We start from the raw sequence: 13,050 nt of genomic DNA, 5'->3' as shown, positions 1-13,050 counted from the left end.
AAAAACTTTCGGGCATGACTAACTATACACACATACATATATACATACATATATTTATATATATATCTATCTAATATATAAAGCTGAATGTGTGTGTGTGTATCTATGTGTGTATGTCTGGGATTGGCATCTGCACCGTCGCAGCTACAGCCACAAAATTTTGCACAGTCACACATCTGGACCCCGAGAGCGTCATAGGCTATGTTGTGAGGTGAAATTTTAACCCCGTGCGTTCCAATTCAAACAATTTTGCTCCATCTACATAATGGGGAAAAACTGAAAGGAAAAGTGTTGGAGGCAAATTGACAGCTGCCAGATGTGAACAAGGGGGACTTAAAGAGTGAGAGCAATGGCGCCAAAGAGTATACACCGTACAGTTGATAAGGTGGGGCCCCGACATGGGATGCTCACCACACACGGGGATATGAACTGTTATGAAAGGCAATTCAGTACTACAATGGACATAGCGGTCAGAGCACATACAGTGATCTGACAATAACCCAAAATCATAGAACGAGCTCTGAGACGTGGGAACTCTGCAGACCGCAATCCCTAATCCTCTCCAAACAACACTAGAGGCAGCCGTGGATTGCGCCTAACTCTGCCTAGGCAACTCGGCACAGCCTGAGAAACTAACTAGCCTGAAGATAGAAAATAAGCCTACCTTGCCTCAGAGAAATACCCCAAATGAAAAGGCAGCCCCCCACATATAATGACTGTGAGTTAAGATGAAAAGACAAACGTAGAGATGAAATAGATTCAGCAAAGTGAGGCCTGACTTTCTTAACAGATCGAGGATAGAAAAGGTAACTTTGCGGCCTACACAAAACCCTAAAGAAAACCACGCAAAGGGGGCAAAAAGACCCTCCGTACCGAACTAACGGCACGGAGGTACACCCTTTGCGTCCCAGAGCTTCCAGCAACAAATTAGACAAGCTGGACAGAAAAAATAGCAAACAAATAGCAAAGAAGAACTTAGCTATGCAGAGCAGCAGGCCACAGGAATGATCCAGGGAAAAGCAAGTCCAACACTGGAACATTGACAAGAAGCCAGGATCAAAGCATTAGGTGGAGTTAATTAGAGAAGCACCTAACGACCTCACCAGATCACCTGAGGGAGGAAACTCAGAAGCCGCAGTACCACTTCCCTCCACCAACAGAAGCTCACAGAGAGAATCAGCCGAAGTACCACTTGTGACCACAGGAGGGAGCTCTGCCACAGAATTCACAACAATGAACACACACACAAAATGCACCACACTACCACGTGCTTGAACACATATACCACCCTCAGCACACATTTCACCACATACACCAACTTCGCCACATAAAAGTCGAAACACAAAAGTCATTGCTCAAAACTCGCCACGCGCAAAATTCGCCACATGCAAAAATCGCCACATGCAAAACTAGGCTCGCGCAAAACTAGCCACACGTGCAAAACTCACCTAATGGAAAACTCGTCACACGCAAAACTTGCACACGCGGAAAAATTGCCACATGCACAAAAGTTACAACACATGCAAAAGTTGCCTCACAGAAAACTTGCACATAATCAAAACGCACCACTCGTAAAACTCGCCACGCGCAAAACTCGCCATGCGCAAAACTTGCTGCACTAACCTGTCACATGCAACTCGACAAAAAAAAGTTTCTACATGCATGTCGCCACACAAAACTCATCTCACAAAAGTCGCTACATGCATGTCACCACACGCAACTCAACACACACAACTTGACATATGAAACTCGCCCTAAAACACACACAAGTCTGGTATTATCCTTCAAAAATACAAATCTGATTAATAAGCAGACAAACTACAAGAGCAACAAATGTACCATATAGGAAATACGGCAGCTTTCAGTCACACGACCTGTCTATTATGTGTATGTGTGAGCTAATATATACTGCCAGGGGGGAGGGCTTCCTATTGGCTGGGGATTTATCAGGCTGCCAATTTAGCTTACAAATACTGAGGTAAAAATACTGATCAAATAACGTGTGAACGAGGTCTGATACAGGAGGAGATGACACACGTATATATACTATATACAGGGGAGATGACACACAGGTATATACTATATACAGGAGGAGATGACACAGGTATACACTATATACAGGAGCAGATGACACACGTATATACTATATACAGGAGGTGACGACATACAGGTATATACTATATACAGGAGGAGATGACATGTATATTCTATATACAGGAGATGACATACAGGTATATACTATATAAAAGAGGAGATGACAGGCATATACAGGAGGAGATGACATACAGCAGGTATTTACAATATACAGGAGGAGATGACATACAGCAGGTAAATACTTTATACAGGGGAGATGACATACAGGTATATACTATATACAGGAGATGACATACAGGTGTATACTATATATAAGGGAGATGACAAACATGTATATACTGAGGGGAAAATGAGAGGTGTGAGGTGAAAATGAGAGGTGTGAGGTGAAAATGAAAAGGTGTGAGTGCAAAATTAGAGGAGCGAGGGAAAATAGTGGAGTGATCGGAAAATGACAGATGTGAGGTCGAAATGACAAGTGTTAGGGGGGAATGAGAGGAGTGAGGGGGGAATGAGAGGAGTGAGGGGGGAAATAAGAGGAGTGAGGGGGAAAATGAGGGATGTGAGGGGGGAAAATGAGAAGCATGATGGGAAAATGAGAGAAGTGAGGTGCTAAATGAAAGGCGTGATGGGAAAATAAGAGAAGTGAGGTGCTATAACTAACCACAGATATTTACTATGCCCAGGCAACGCTGGGTTCTTCAGCTAGTCTAATATATAAAGCTGAATGTGTGTGTGTGTGTGTGTGTCTGGGATTGGCATCTGCACCGTCGCAGCTACAGCCACAAAATTTTGCACAGTCACACGTCTGGACCCCGAGAGCGTCATAGGCTATGTTGTGAGGCAAAATTTTAACCCCGCGCGTTCCAATTCACCAAACAATTTTGCCCCTATCTACATAATGGGGAAAAAGTGAAAGGAAAAGTGTTGGAGGCAAATTAACAGCTGCCAGATGTGAACAAGGGGGACTTAAAGAATGAGAGCGATGGTGCCAAAGAGTATATACCGTACAGTTGCTAAGGTGGGGCCCCGACATGGGATACTCACCACACACGGGGATATGAACACACACACAAAATGCGCCACACATTACCACGTGCTTGAACACATCACCCTCAGCACACATTTCACCACACATACACCAACCTCGCCACATAAAAGTCGAAACACAAAAGTCGCCGCTCAAAACTAGCCAAGCGCAAAACTCGCCACATGCAAAACTAGGCTCACGCAAAACTCGCCACACGTGCAAAACTCACCTCATGGAAAACTCGCCACACGCAAAACTTGCAAACGCGGAAAAATTGCGACATGCACAAAAGTTGCAACACATGTATATGTGCCCTATATAATGCTCCATACAGTTTATGATAGGCCCCATAAGATGCTCCATATTAAAATATGCCCCATATAATGCTGCACAAATGTTGATTATGACTCCATAAAATGCTCCATAGAGATATTTGCCCCATACAATGCTGCACAAATGCTGATTATGGTCCCATAAGATGCTCCATACAGACATTTGAACCATACAATGCTGCACAAATGCCGATTATGGCTCCATAGATACATTCGCCCCATATAATGGGGCACAAATGCTGATTATGGCCCCATAAGATGCTCCATAGAGATATTTGCCCCGTATAATGCTGCACAAATGTCGATTATGGCCCCATAAGATGCTCCATAGACACATTTGCCCTGTATAATGCTCCACAAATGCAGATTATGGCCCCATAAGATGCTCCATAGAGATATTTGCCCCATATAATGCTGCACAAATGCGGATTAAGGCCCCATAAGATGCTCCATAGATATTTGCCCCCATATAATGCTGCGCATGGCCCCATAAGATGCTCCATAAAAATATTTGCCCCATATAATGCTGCACATGGCCCCATAAGATGCTCCACAGAGACATTTGCCCCATATAATGCTGCACATGGCCCCATAAGATTCTCCATAGAAATATGCCCCGGCACTTGCTATACTAACCTTTCCCATTCCACAGCTGAGCGCGGCTGTGTCTTCCATTCCATTTACACACACCTTTTCCTCAAACATATACAAGTAGGGGCGCAGTTAAACCATACCTCCCAACTTTTGAAGAGGGGAAAGAGGGATAAAGTTTGCAGCGCGCGCAGCGAACCACGGTAAATTTTAAGCCACGCCTCTGAGCACACCCATTTCACAACTAGTCACACCCATATCCACATCCCAACCACAGCCATTTAGCACTATTGTTTCATAAACAATAATTATAACAAAAAAATGGCCACAGTGCTCTAAACTGTATAATGGCCACACATGATGCTCCATACTGTATAATGGCCACACAGTGCTCCAAACTGTATAATGGCCACACATGATGCTCCATACTGTATAATGGCCACACATGATGCTCCATGCTGTATAATGGCCACATAGTGCTCCATACTGTATAATGGCCACACATGATGCTCCATACTGTATAATGGCCCTACATGATGCTCCATACTGTATAATGGCCCTACATGATGCTCCATACTGTATAATGGCCCTACATGATGCTCCATACTGTATAATGGCCACACAGTACTCCATACTGTATAATGGCCACACATGATGCTCCATACTGCATAATGGCCACAGTGCTCCATACTGTATAATGGCCACACATGATGCTCCATACTGTATAATGGCCACACATGATGCTCCATACTGTATAATGGCCACATAGTGCTCTATACTGTATAATGGCCAAACGATGCTCCATACTGTAATAGCCACACAGTGCTCCATACTGTATAATGGCCACACATGATGCTACATACTGTATGATGGCCCTACATGATACTACATACTGTATAATGGCCACACAGTTACTCCTACACATGCGGCTCTGCTCCGTACACTTCATACACACACGGCTCTGCTCCGTACACCTCATACACACACGGCTCCGCTCCGTACACCTCATACACACGCACGGCTCAGCTCCGTACACCTCATACACACACACGGCTCCGCTCTGTACACCTCATACACACACACGGCTCCGCTCTGTACACCTCACACACAAGGCTCCGCTCTGTACACTTCGTACACATGCACAGCTCAGCTCCGTACACCTCATACACACGGCTCCGCTCCGTACACCTCATACATACGCACGGCTCCGCTCTGTACACCTCCCAAAAAAGGGAGATTTAAATTCTCAACAATTTTATATGCACCTTCTACCTTGTTTTACAGTACCATATAACGTTTGTTATTTTGGTTAGATTTTCCAAAAAATGAGGAAGTCTGGTGGAAGAGCCCGTGGGCGGTGGTTGCCAGCTGGCACTGATGGTGGTGGTGGTGCTTCTGGTGGTAGTGGCAAAAGCACAATAGCACCTAAGGCTGGAGGTGTTGAGCCAGCGTCATTGTCTGGCTACACAAGGCCTCAAAGGCTCCCTTATCTGGGAGTAGAAAAACCGCTTTTAAAGCCGGAGCAGCAGGAAAAAGTTTTGGCTTTCCTTGCTGACTCAGTCTCTAGCTCTTTCGCCTCCTCTTCAGAAAGTTCCAAATATAAAAGCAGCGAGTCGTCAGTGGATGCTCCTGGTCAGGAACAAGAAGTTTCCTTGTGTCCTTCACCCAAACCAAAAGTGAAGGATGCGTCAGGCGACACTGCAGGTTACTCCATGGAGCTCTTTACACATACCGTGCCTGGGTTAGAAAGGCAAATTGTTAACTGCCCATTAAAGATGAATCGGACATGGAGTGCACTGATGCACGCTATATTGCTTCCCTCACTGAAAGCCCACCGGTTAGGACACCACCAGCAGCAAATGTGGAGATATCGTCGCATGGCCAAAGTCAGGGAATCACAAGGTTTTTGGTAGGAAACACTGTATGTAGGCAAACATCAAGAATACCATCACCAACCCTCTCTCAATCCGCCATGTCCACCACCAACACTGCTAGTTCCACCATATGCAGCGGTCCAGTCCAGCTCACCCTACAAGAGACTCTCGTTAGGAAAAGAAAGTACTCATCCTCTCATCCGCGTACACAGGGTTTGAACGTCCACATTGCTATACTAATCTCGTTAGAGATGATGCCCTACCGGTTGGTTGAAAACAAAGCTTTCAAAGACCTGATGGCCTACGCAGTTCCACGCTATGACCTACCCAGTCGGCACTTCTTTGCGAGAAAAGCCATCCCAGCCCTCCACCAGCATGTCAAAGACCGCATTGTCCATGCACTGAGGCAATCAGTCAGTGGAAAGGTGCACCTTATAACAAGTGCATGGACCAGTAGGCATGGCCAGGGATGTTATGTGTCCATCACGGCGCACTGGTTTAATGTGGTGGATGCAGGGTCCACAGGGGACAGCCATAGTGGGACAGTTCTGCCTAGCCCACGGTCTAGGAAACAATTGGCTGTAGGCGTTCGCCACCCCTCCTCCTCCAGAAGCAAAAGCTCTCCACAGAGCGCAGTCGCATGACCACTCCATCCGCAGCTGCCAGTGTTGCACACGAGGTGTCCCATTATCGAACAGCTAGTGGTAAGCGTCAGCAGGCTGTGTTACAAATCAAGTGTTTGGGCGACAACAGACACACCGCGGAAGTACTGGCAGAGTACTTGCAGCATCAAACTCAGTCATGGCTGGGCAGTGTACATCTTGAGGCAGGCAAGGTAGTCAGTGATAACGGAAGGAATTTTATGGCTTCCATAGCCCTTTCAGAACTGAAACACATACCTTGCCTGGCTCACACCTTGAACCTGGTGGTGCAGTGCTTCTTAAAAAAAATATCCGGAGTTACCAGCCCTGCTCCTGAAGGTGCAAAGACTTTGCTCGCACATCCGCTGGTCGCCTGTACACTCCAGCCGTATGCTGAACCATCATCCCCCAGTATGCTGAATCTCCCCCAGCAACGCCTAATAATCGACGTTGCAACAAGGTGGAACTCCACACTGCACATGGTTCAGAGGCTGTGCAAACAAAGGTGTGCTCTAATTAATTTGTGGGAGGATACACATACACGGGCAGGCACTTGGATGGCAGACATGGAGTTGTTTGGTGTGCAGTGGTCGAAGCTGCAAGACCTCTGTCAAATCCTTCAGTGTTTTGAGGAATGCACACGGCTGGTAAGTGCAGACGACGCCATCATAAGCATGAGCATCCCACTAATGCGTCTGCTGATGTAAAGTTTGACGCACATTAAGGAGCAGGTGTCTGCAGGCGAGGAGGAGGGAAGCCTTGATGACAGTCAGCCATTGTCTGCTCAGGGAACTCTACTGGACGAGGTGGTGGACAAAGAGGAGGAGGAGGATGATGATGGGGATGAATATTTATGGGAGGAGGATGCTTCTCAGGGGGCAATACAAACTGGTGGTGTTGCAAGGCCAGGTACAGGGTTTTTGCGGGACACAAGTGATGTTGATTTCCAAGAAAGTGCTCCTCAACCCAGCACAAGCAGTGAATTGACACCTGGAACATTGGCCCACATGGCTGAGTATGCCTTGCGTATCCTAAAAAGGGACCCCCGCATTATCAAAATGATGACCGATGACGATTACTGGTTGGCCTGCCTCCTGGATCCACGATATAAAGGAAAATTACAAAATATCATGCCACATGAGAACCTTGAGCAAATATTGGCTACCAAACAAACAACTCTTGTAGACCGTTTGGTTCAGGCATTCCCAGCACATAGCGGCGATGATGGTTCTCACACGAGCCATAGGGGGCAACATGGCAGAGGTGTTAGAGGTGACGTTGGACAGAGGGGTTTTATGACAAGGTTGTGGAGTGATTTCGCAAAGACCGCTGACACGACAGGTACTGCTGCATCGATTCAAAGTGACAGGAGACAGCATTTGTCCAGTATGGTTACAAACTACTTTTCCTCCCTTATCGATGTTCTCCCTCACAGGTCATTCCCCTTTGATTACTGGGCATCAAAAATAGACACCTGGCCTGAATTGGCAGAATATGCATAACAGGAGCTCGCTTGCCCTGCTGCTAGTGTGCTATCAGAAAGGGTCTTCAGTGCTGCTGGTTCAATACTGACCGAAAAAAAGACACGTCTGGCTACCCAGAATGTTGATGATCTAACCTTCATTAAAATGAACCAATCATGGATTTCAAATTATTTTGCCCCACCTTCCCCTGCTGACACGTAGCTTGCCTGAAAAAGGTCTTGCTTTTGGCCTCGTCTTACTGACTTCTCCAATTCCTCCATTTGCAGCTAATGAATGTCCACCATAGGCCATTTTTATACCTCCCTAAATGGGCTGACTCCCCACACAGGACCGTGGTCACCACCTGGCGCAAGCACCCGTGCGAGAGCAGTTTGCCTGGACAGGTGGGTGGGCCCACTCTTGGGCAACGGCACTGGCACAGGGTCCCTCATAGTACACTGAAGTGTCTCTGACGGTGGTGGTGCACAACCAACGTCAGACACACCATCGTAATATGAGGGGCCCTGTGCCAGTACCGCTGCCCACAAGAGCGTGTTCCCCCCAGCTCGAACAGTGCTCTACCACTTGCAATACTTACCTCTCCCTGCTCCACCACTGTGTAGTCTGTGCTGTTAAATCCTTCAATGGCACTGCCAATACTAATTTGTTGAAATGATAGATGATAGTTAAAATATACAGGGGCCCTGGCCTCCATTTAGACCAGTTAATACTTTGCGCCTACTACCACTGTGCTACTCAGCAGAGGAGCCCACCACTGTACCTAGCTATGCTACCTGTTTATTTATGAACAATTTTTTGGCAGACATTTAGCCCACTTTATTATTTGGGCTTACTAACTGTCTGGCTGCCACTCATTACAGTTGTCCTCCACTGAACAAAGCAATGCCGCCTGTTTAGTCCTGTTACCAATTTTGAACTACATTTAGCCTACTTTATTATTTGGGCCTACTAACTGTGTGGGCCACTCAGGCTGGTTTCACATTTTCGTTTTTTGCCGCAGCGTTTGTACCACATATAAACGGATGCGTTGTGTTTTCCTATGTTTAACATTAAAAACGCATGCAGTTTTTTTTGTTCGCGTTTTGCCGCGTTTGACGACGCATGCGTCTTTTCATCGCTTGCGGCTTGGTGCGGAAATGCAACATGTAGTAATTTCTAGAGGTGCCTATTTGCGGCCAGGAAACGCATGCGTTTGATTGCGCAAGGTTTGCGTAAAAAAACGCATTGCTGTCTATGTAAACGCATGCGTTTTTAAGCACATGCGTTTGGTTGCGTTTTTGAACACATGCGTTTCACCATCACCATCAAGGTGATAAAGGGATCCAAACCCTAACCCTAACCCTAAGCCACCATCAAGGTGATAAAGGGATCCAAACCCGAACGGGAAAATGGAAATAAATACATTTTTTTAATTTTTAAATTTTTCCCTAACTAAGGAGTTGATGAAGGGGGTTTGATTTCTATTTATAGGGGGGTTTCTAGTGGATTTTTATGATTGGCAGCTGTCACACACTAAAAGATGCTTTTTATTCCAAAAAATATTTTTTGCGTTACCACATTTTGAGAGCTACAATTTTTGCCATATTTTGGTCCACAGTCATGTGAGGTCTTGTTTTTTGCGGGACGAGTTGACATTTTTATTGGTAACATTTTCGGGCACGTGACATTTTTGATCGCTTTTCATTCCAATTTTTGTGAAGCAGAATGAACAAAAACCAGCTATTCATGAATTTCTTTTGGGGGGCCATTTATCCCAAAAGCTTAAACGCAGGAAAAAACGCATGTAAACGTGTACAAATGCGGCGTTTTTTTAACTGCATGCGACAACGCATGCGTCTAAAAAATGCAGCGTTTGTACGCGTTTACATGCGATTTTCATCACTTGCGGATGCGTTTTAAACGCTGTGGATTTAAACGCAAATGTGAAACCAGCCTCATTAGTTTTCCTCCACTGAACAAAGCAATACCGCCTGTTTAGTCCTGTTAGCACATTTGAACTGCATTTAGCCTACTTTATTATTTATTTGGGCCTACATCTGTGTTTCCTCCTCATCCTGCCCATTGCCCAGCCACTGCTAGATGAGTCTGCTGGTACATTGACCCAGACCACTACATTCCCCTTGCACTCTACACAGCCAGAATCTGACCCTGCTGAAAGTCAGGTTCCCCTTCCCGCATACTATACCACCTTAAACGGGGACAAAGAGGAAGGTGCAGATGAAAGTGCAGGTTCCTTCATCAGGTGGGGGGGGGGCATAATCGTTGGCGACGTCACTGGCACAGGGCCCCTCATAGTACGCAAAAGTGTCTCTGCCAGTGGGAGGCGCCACCCGCCGTCAAACACACCGCCGTACTGAGGGGCCCTGTGCCAGTGCCAAAGAGTGGGCTCCCCCTGCATGCTCAGGATCACAGCACTTGCAAAGTTGAAATACTTACCTTTCCCTGCTCCACCACCGTGACGTATTCCGCGTTTCCTGGGCCCACGAAAATCTTGAGCCAGCCCTACCCCCTACAACTTTAGCCAAATGACCCCCAGTTTTCAATGCTTAACTATTATTATCAAGTAAATTAAGGTTGACAAGCTTGAGTAATAAGAATTGATGTTTTTGGCATTAAAATGGGTACTGTAGGCGTTTTCCTGTCCTCCACTCACTGCCAACTTTGATTCCCCATTGACTTGCATTGGGTTTCGTGTTTCAGTCGGCCCACGACCTTTCGCAATAATCGGACGACTTCACCCGACCTTTGACAGTCGGGTTTCGCGAAACCCGACTCGATCAGAAAAAAGCAAAAGTCGCTCAACTCTACTCCTGAGGGATTTCCTCCCAGACCTGGACTAAAGCATCCGCCAGCTCCTGGACAGTCTGTTGTGCAATGTGACATTGGTGGATGGTGCGAGACATGATGTCCCAAATGTGTTCATTCAGATTCAGGTCTGGGGAACGGGCGGACCAGTCTATAGCTTCAATGCCTTCATCTTGCATGAACTGCTGACACTCCAACCACATGAGATCTGACACTGTCCTGCATTAGGAGGAACCCAGTGCCAACCGCACCAGCATATTGTCTCACAAGGGTCTGAGGATCTAATTTTGGTACCTAATGGCAGTCAGGCTACCTCTGGCGAGTACATGGAGGGCTGTGCGGGCTTCCAAAGAAATGCCACCCCACACCATTACTGACCCACTACCAAACCGGTCATGCTGAAGGCTCTCCACGGCGTCTTCAGACTTTGTCACATGTGCTCAGTGTGAACCTGCTTTCATCTGTGAAGAGCAAAGGGCACCAGTGGCGAAATTGCCACTCCTGGTGTTCTGTGGCAAGTGCCAATCGTCCTGCACAGTGAGCATAACCCCCATCTGTGGATGTCGGGCACTCAGACCATCCTCATGGAGTCTGTTTCTAACCATTTGTGCAGACACACACACACATTTGTGGCCTGCTGGAGGTCATTTAGCAGGGCTCTGGCAGTGCCCCTCCCATTCTTCCTTGCACAAAGGGCTGAGGTAGTGGTCCTGCTGCTGGGTTGTTGCCCTCTTACGGCCCCCACCACATCCCCTGGTGTACTGGTCTGTCTCTTTGTAGTGCCATCAGTTTCTGGACACTACGCTGAGAGACACAGCAAATCTTCTTTCTGCAGCTCACATTGATGTGCCATCCTGGATGAGCTGCACTACCTGTGCCACTTGTGTTGTAGAGTCCGTCTCATGCTACCACGAGTGTGAAAGCACAACCAACATTCAAAAGTGACAAAAACATCAGCCAGAAAGCATTGGTACTGAGATGTGGTCTCTGGTCCCCACCTGCAGAACCATTCCTTTATTGTGTCTTAATAATTGCCAATAATTTCCATCTGTTGTCTATTCCATTTGCACAACAGCATGTGAAATTGATTGTCAAACAGTGTTGCTTCCTAAGTGGACAGTTTGATTTCACAGAAGTTTGATTTACTTGGAGTTATATTCTGTTTAAGTGTCCCCTTCATTTTTTTTCAGCAGTATACAGTACAGACCAAAAGTTTTGACACAGCTTCTCATTTAAATATTTTTCTGTATTTTCATGACTATGAAAATTGTACATTCACACTGAAGGCATCAAAACTATGAAATACAAATGTGGAATTGTATACTTAAAGTGTGAAACAACTGAAAATATCTACTATATAATTGTCTAAGGGTCACTTCTGTCTGTGTCTTTCTTTCTGTCACGGATATTCATTGGTCATGGCCTCTGTCTGTCATGGAAATCCAAGTCGCTGATTGGTCGTGGCAATGGTCGTGGGCGTTTTGCCCCGACCAATCAGCGACGGCCATAGTCTGGCAGCGAAATGGCCGCTGCTTTACTGCCCTGCAGTCAGCGCTGAGCGCTCACACAGGGTTAATGCCAGATTTAACAGACCGTGGTGTAATGAACTCAGTTAACGCAGCTATTATCCCTGTGTGACCAACTTTCTACTATTGATGCTGCATATGCAGCATCAATAGTAAAACGATCTAATGTTACAAATAATAATTATAAAAAAAGGTTATTCTCACCCTCCGACGTCGCCTGCTGTCCTCGGCAGTGCAAGCGGCAGGTTCCGGTGCCAAGGATGCTATGCGAGAAGGATCTGCCATGACGTCATGGTCATGTGACCGCAACGTCATCACAGGTCCTGCGCTCATAACAACCCTGAGACCGAAAGCTGCCGCGTGCACCGCACACAGGCGCCAGGACTTCAAGGGGCCTTCGGAAGGTGACTATATGTTTATTTTTTATTTTAAGTCTTTTTTTAACCACGCATATAGTGCCCACATTGCTATATACTACGTGGGCTGTGTTACATACTGCGCGGGCTCTGTTATATACTACATCTCTGTGCTATATACGATGTAGCTGGGCAATATACAACGTCACTGTGCAATATACAACGTGACTGTCCAATATACTACGTGGCTGTGCAATATACTACGTGCTCTGTGCTATATACTATGTGGCTGTGTTGGTTCTGTTATATACTACGTCGAC

The 13,050-nt window shown here is 46.3% G+C and overlaps 1 protein-coding gene across 1 annotated transcript in view; it reads right to left on the bottom strand.

The window, feature by feature from the left end:
* UGGT2 (UDP-glucose glycoprotein glucosyltransferase 2) overlaps nt 1–13,050 on the bottom strand; it is a 559,388-nt gene that overhangs the window by 15,533 nt on the left and 530,805 nt on the right. The window lies entirely within an intron of this gene.

This window comes from Ranitomeya imitator, chromosome 3 (genome assembly GCF_032444005.1).
Source record: "Ranitomeya imitator isolate aRanImi1 chromosome 3, aRanImi1.pri, whole genome shotgun sequence".
NCBI classification, from domain to species: Eukaryota; Metazoa; Chordata; class Amphibia; order Anura; family Dendrobatidae; genus Ranitomeya; species Ranitomeya imitator.
This window is presented reverse-complemented; position numbering and strand designations above follow the sequence as displayed.